Raw genomic sequence first — 7,636 nt, forward strand, 5'->3', positions numbered from 1 at the left:
TGTGCGACCCTCCTCGGCGCATATGCGCGAGACCTACTGGTCTCGACAATTATCTTCTCGGCAGCTCGCGCATATGCGCACACCATCGCCGCGCATATGCACGAGGTTCTCTGGACTCGGCATCTTGTCAATACACCTCCTCGTGCATATGCGCGACGTCCTCTGCCTATCTCGTGCATATGCGCGCATCCTGGTCGCGCATATGCACGAGGGGTACTGTCCTCGCACATATAATATCACATGCAAACTCAAATCGTGTCTCGGAATGATCCTTTATAATTACATCAAATCATAAATCAATAATCGCCAATTAACCGCACATAAATCTCGGGCATTACAACACGTCCCCTCCTTCCTTCTTTTTGTCATCATCTTTTCCGGCCATGTTTATGGCTCTGATACCATGAGAATAGAATATTTTGGATGGGAAAAGTGTATCATTCCAAGAATATTTTGGATGGGAAAAATGTAGCATTCGTTCATAATATTACATGTTTATATACATCCTGATACAAAGATCTTAGCATAAATAAGTAGAATCAAATCTCCTAAATATCTACACTATCCAAGGAAAGAATACATGCTTAATATACAATATTTGTTTCCAATAAAAATTACGTTTTTTATTAAGTAATTTACTTTTTTTATTTTAAGTCATATTAATGATAAATTTGCATTTTCAATCATGTAACTTACATGTTTTTTTTATCATGTTACGTTTAATTTTTATTTTTAGTCAGGTAACTTGTATATTTTTTTTTCATTTCTAGTCTTTTAAATTGTATTTTTTTAATTTTCTGTCCTTTTTATCGAAAGACGCGATGAATTCAGGTAAAAAAATATAGACCAAAAATGAAAAAAAATTACAAATTACAAGATTAAACATACAAATTCATTGATTACTGGAATAGAAATATAATTTTTCTCTTTATTCTATGTCAATTATACTATATTTTATGTATAAATTTTAGTTGGGCGAGAGTGAAATAGATATTAAATATAACATAAATAACACCATTTAGACAATATTAAATTAAATTTAATAAGTAAATGTATATTACTTTTTGACTTGTTGACTGGCTGGTTTGACCTGACTAGTCCAAGTCTAGTTGTTTGTCCAACTGATCCAAGTTGGGCTGATCACCCAACTGGTCTAAGTCTAGCTAATCGCTCAACTTCCTCAAATGCATCTTGAACACTTTCAATAAGTCATTTTTGGTTTGCTAATAGTCTTCAAAAGTTGTAGCAATTTGTCTTGGGTTTTCATAGAATAAAATATAACTCGATTTTGATTTCGTATAAGAGATATATGCTCGCAACACAAGAGTGTATACAAACTAAAACTATTTCTTCTTCAGTGCAGAACCAGCAACTTCATCACGATTTATCAGATTCTTAAGATCCGATTCAGACTTTGACAAGTGAAGATGATATATAGATAATTGTTTTATCTTTGTAACACAAATTGAATAGTTCTATTTCTATAATTGAGCAGAAAGACGTGATCAAAATATCATAACTGATTGTATCAAGCTGGTTTGTGCTGCAAATTCATCCAGCTAGATCTTGCAACCAATATTTTTCCTAGATAAAGTCTGAAACCGCTGAGCTGGTGTGAAATATGACTTGTAGCATTTTTGGATGCAATAATTTTCCATGCTAAGAGAGCGATCTAATCGTGATGTTTTGTAAAAATGACAATAGCTCGGTCCTACAATTGGTGTTGGAAACTTAATTTCGGAGTTTGACAAACTGAGCGTGAAAAGATTAAACAACTTATCAAGGAAACTAAACGTAAATGAACTAAAAGTTTCGTAACTGATAGATGCCCGAACTGAAGATCAATATATAATTAAGGGCAACTGAACTGACATAAGCTAACTGAAGCTATGTGGTCAACTGCAAGATCAGTTGGGAACTGATCAGTTACACAACCATCAGTTTATCCTATCAGCTAAAAATGGTAATCTAAGCCATCGGCTTTACACGTCATCAGTTACGGAATGCAGCTATCAACCGACAATTGTACAAAAGCAGACTGCAACATGTAGCGAGAACGCCGCATTTCAGAAAATCTATAGTGTACGATTGTCAGAAATATGGTGACGTGGCTATCAACAAATATAAAGATTCAAAATACATTCATTGTTACCGTTGGAAGCAAAGCCTATAAATAGCCGAGGAGATCAGCTGAAGAGAGGTTACCGAATCAGTCACCAAGTTATCCATCTTCTAGCTTAAACAAATTCTTTCAAGATCACTCTAAAAAATCTCACGCTTATTATACACGTCAATAGCTTTCAGGCTATACATTTGAGGTAAAAGCACAAAACACGTACCGTTGTATTATTTGATCTTACCGAGATCAGTTGTGCTAAGAAATTACACATCAGTTGAGTAGTGATATATTATATTGATATTAAAAGTTTCAGTCTTGACAGTGTTAAGTCCAAACTGAAGTGTGTTTGTATAAATCGTTGTATAGATCAAAGTCTTTTAGTGAATATCCTATCTTTGAGATAGAAGGGGTGACGTAGGAGCATTTGAAATCTCCGAACATCCACAAAATCGTGTGTTCTTTCTTACCTATTATATATGTCTTTTGGTTATTTTCCGCACTTTCATTAATTTATCTAATCGACATTGACAACAAGATTTGTGAACTCATTTTTTCCCTAAACTGGTTCAATCTTAGAAGAAGTTGAGAAAATTATATAGTGTTTATTCAAACCCCCTTGTAAACACCACTTTCTCACCCAACCGATCCTGACAATTAGAGCCAATGTCACATGTTTGATTTCCATTGATTTCAATATGTGAAATTATTGTCAGGAGATAGTTTGGTGCAATAATTATCCCTGCTGGAAGATTAATCGAATCGTGATGCTTGAGTTGTTATATGATTTATAAGATTTGATTTGTACCATTACCATCAACTATAATTTTTGGTAAAGCAATAAACACCCGGTCCTATACATTTTGAGTTGGTTGTTCAATCGTTTTGATGGCTGATCATTTAAATCATTGAGCTATGATATATGCTCGAAAAAATCAGTTTCGTAAAAAACTAAGTTGTGCTAGAATTTTGTTTCAGCAACCTATCACTTTTAATTTGACATTTACCATCTACACATTTGAATAAATATATTATAAACACAATAACAAGTTTTTCATCATCAAAATCAAGATTTTTTTCATTTTCAAACACAACAAGTTGTATTTGATTTTTTAAGACATCGAACACGAATTTTATAAAAGATATATTGAAAGTGTTCAAGATGTGAATGAATAGGGAAAGAAGTATTATGTTAAGCAACATTGCAGTTGTCAATTGAAGGGTCGCAACAGAAATAGATGCATCTAGAGCTAATGGCATACCACCCGTCAACCCTAGGAAGTTGTGGCCTTATTCAAAACAGTCGACACAACATATGCGTATTCATATTTTTTTGATGACGTAAAGATATGAATTCAAGACCATTCGTGGCACAAGCGTGATATCCCATCTCAAATGGATAAAAAAATATTTTTTAAATGAGTTTATAATGAGATACAATGGATTCATTTAGCAAAGCGGGTTAACTATTTTCATAGAACGCGTACGATTATGACACATTTGTTATATGAGCTCATTATGCAGTCGCACTTACGCGAGCCTGGGCTTGTGGTGTGAAAGAATGATATCAAAGACATGCACTGTTGGGATAAATACGAATAAACCACTAACGCGGTGAAACAAAAGATTACAACTAGTTCACAAACAAAATAAACCAATACACAATCACTATAAAGATATCATAATTGAGATAACAAGAGAACTAGAAAGATCTCGTCCAAATGTTTATTGTCTAGAACCTATTCACGTCGATATAGAGATCCAAATCTAATATACACTATTCAAAATGTACCATACATCTTGATTATGTTATTCAAATTTTGGCATAATTCAATTGTTATATTTCCACAAACTGAAATTGGCAAGCAAACTGCACAACAACTATGCAATAAAATAATAGTTTTATGTTCATCAAGAAACTGATTCAAACAACCTCAAAACCCAATCTTCGCATTTGACAATTTATTTTAATTTTTTATCTACATGTTTAAATTTCATCTTGATCTGACTGTTAAAAATTTTGCAAAATCTTATGCAAGTTATTGATTTGTAAGACTCAAAAATCCAAAAATTCTTTCACCCTTTCTTTCCTTTGTGTATTATTTATGCGGCTTGTTATGTGACAAACTATGAGAACACCTGAAAATAAATGTTATATTGGGAAAATTGCTACGTGTGTGTGAGTCTTCTCTTGAACTCACGGGCCGAAGTGCTAACATAACTGAATCCATCTCTTGAACCTGTTGGAAACAACTATAGATTCCTGAGACATGTGTATCGAGGGATCATGCTGTGATGAATATCATATTCCTAAGGAGATGTGATTGTGATATCATATTCAAAATGGATGTTTAATGAGTTTATAATTAAATACAATGGACTTCTATGATAATTTAGTTAAGAATATTCGTAATGCAAGGAAGATTACAGAGCAGTCGCTACAAGTGCTCACTATGCGCGGGCCTGAGTCCGAAGCATGACAATAAGTCTAAACATGGATAGCAGAGTTGTTCAATTATCGGAGTCCATGAACCTTCGTTGTTTTGGTTGAGCTTCTCAATTATTCAAAATATTTGAGTTTTTATGCAAATGTGAACTTCTAATTATAACCTTTGATAAAATAAAAAATACTCGATTCTACATCATAGATCATCTAAAACACTTCTTCACTGCACACACCAATCTGTACTATATTTTAAGGTTGGACCTAATAGAGACGAAAATGGACATTGATTTTTTCTCAACTTTGCTATTATGTGATACCAATATTATACTTTTGCTTTTTGTTTTTAATTTCACCACACATTTTATTTTTTTAATTTCAACAATTCAAATAACATTTTAGTCCATCAGTAATTATAAAAAAGATATGAAAAAACTTTGTTGACTTAATTACTAGAAGTTAAAATTTATTTCTCTAAATATATATATATATATATATATATGTGTGTGTGTGTGTGTGTAATTTTAAATTTTTATTCGTTTGAAACAAACTAATATGCATACTTGTAATTCCAAATTACCAAAATATTTTCATAATTTTTATAATTTAAAAGAAAAACCTGAATTACTTGATATACGATTGCACACTTATTGTCTAGTAGCTCCATAGTCTCTCGCATATTTATTTATAAGATGAGTCAACTCTGCTCATATTAATAATAATAAGTAATTTTTTAACATAAAAATTAATATATATTTTTATAAATAACCAAAAATATATCTCAAAAATTTAATTCGTGATTGTCCAACTACGACATGTCCAATGCATGTTACATGCACATGAATTTTTTTATGTGAAGCATCATTATTCCACATTGGACGTGTCATTTTTGAAACAAAATCCTTCAATTTTGTAGTTACTAATGTTATATTTTAAAAATATACGCCGCTTTCTATTTTTTCCCAACATTTATTACATTGTACTAAATATTATTTCTCTTTCTTTAAAAAAAATAAATACAATTCTCATTTGTAATTTGAAAGCATATCATTCAAGAATCATTTTCAAGATTTTGTTCCTTTAATTCTCTCGTCCTAAATAGGAAAACCTAGCTATAAAAATAGACTTTTGAGTTGGCAAAGACTAGTACTTTATTTAATTAAGAAAAATTATTTTCATAAATACCTTTTAACTATTTTTTTATACAGATAATTTTATAATTATGAAATATTACTACTATGTTAGGATCATGTTAGGATTTAAAGTGAGTGAATAATTTTTTTTAAAATTTAATTCAACTTTGAGATGTCTTTAATAGTTTTTAGGCCGTTAAAAAATTCTTAAACGACTAGCTTAGCTAGACCATCAAAAATTGAATAAGTGCGGAACCGGTCCGACTTCATTAGTGGTAATGCCTATATAATGTAAATAGCAATTAATAAAAATGGTTAGATGTGCGGAGTTATGGATATTCGGAGATAAATACTTCTACGTTATCACTTATTTTTTTAGGAATGATTTCGCTAAAAGACTTTAGTTGATAGAAATCTTTGTAACAACTCACTTCAACTAAGACTTATCACTGCCTAAGTTGAAACTCTTAGTATACACTTCAACAGATTCTAGATATATTTAAGAACCCTCGATTCACCAGAAAGCACAATACAACTCAACAGTCATCTTGAATGACTTGAGTTTGTTGAGGTAGCACAAAGTGGTCTTTGAAGATCTAATGTAATCTAATAGGCGTGTACTTAAGTTGAGCAACTTGAAATATGAAAGGTGTGGCTCGAAAATATTTGTAGATTGAAAATGTGTGCAGGCTTTATTCGTTTGATTTTTTTGTCGTGTTTATCTTTTTCTGCACTTTAAATCTGCAAATTTATAGTTGAAGGCTCCAACAGTCGGAATTTCTTTTCAACTATCATCTGTTATACTACCTGACAAAATTGACAAGTCACTTTCAGTCACCGAACATACAAATTAAATTCTAGTATAATATTTATTTTGATTTTATGACTTTAAGCTCCAAGATTTTGAAAAAGCTGATAGACCATAGACAAAATAGGCTATTTTTGTCATTCAAAAGTTGGTAGGATATTGTGTAATCATTTTAAATATGGCAGTTGTTGAATTGATTGACTTGCAGTATCCTTTTTTATTTTTCACATATAATCGGTTGCAGTTTGGTTGGATTTTTTTTGTTTAAAAAGATGTTCTACATTTAAATCTTGATCCAATCAGATTAACGGTGATCTCTTGCAGCTAGAGCTGAGATAATATGTGGCTTGAACTCTTGAAGTTATGTCTGAACATCTTGACTTGATCAAGTGGTCTTAAAAACTAAAGTTAAAATAGATAAACGGTTGTATCCTGAAACAACTTTATGTTGTTATTTGTTAATAAATAAAATTTAGGATAATAGAAATATTCTAACAATTTATCTCCTTTTAGTGATGACTAAACCAATGTGCAAGACTAAATAAAATTGTTACAAAAAATAGTTAAGTAACATAGAGTTTTGAAAAATAGTTGTATTTCATTGAGTTGATGGAATATAAATGATATAGGTGCGTAAAATAAGATCCTATAACACCTTTAAAAGAATAGAAAAAAATCATATCTTCTGAAACCTGAACTTGAACTGCCAGACACCTCTTTATTTCTTGTTTCCTAATCAAACCTACGTCGATCCTCAGCCTTTTTTGCTTGTGCTATTCTCTTATGCTCTTCCAATCTTTTCTGATATTCACTCTTTTTCTCATTACCACACTGCATAAAGTCAAGATCTTCCTCCAACTGGCTGCCAAGAACAGCCTGAAGATGTTCAAATCGTGCATCAATATCAAGCTTAACCTGAGTGATCTGCCTAGAAAGATCAGAGTTCATGTTGGAGGCTTGACAGCACTCGAATCATATTGTCCATGCTTGTGAGAACTTGCAGCACAAAACTTTTCAAGGTGTTGAAAGCGACTGAATTCGTGAACAGCTTGATCTCAACATTATTGACCTTTGCTGAGACATCATGCATCCGGCTAAGTATATTTTGAAGCATGGTATTGGTAGTTGGTTCATCA

This window comes from Primulina eburnea, chromosome 18, assembly GCF_022965805.1.
Source record: "Primulina eburnea isolate SZY01 chromosome 18, ASM2296580v1, whole genome shotgun sequence".
NCBI classification, from domain to species: Eukaryota; Viridiplantae; Streptophyta; class Magnoliopsida; order Lamiales; family Gesneriaceae; genus Primulina; species Primulina eburnea.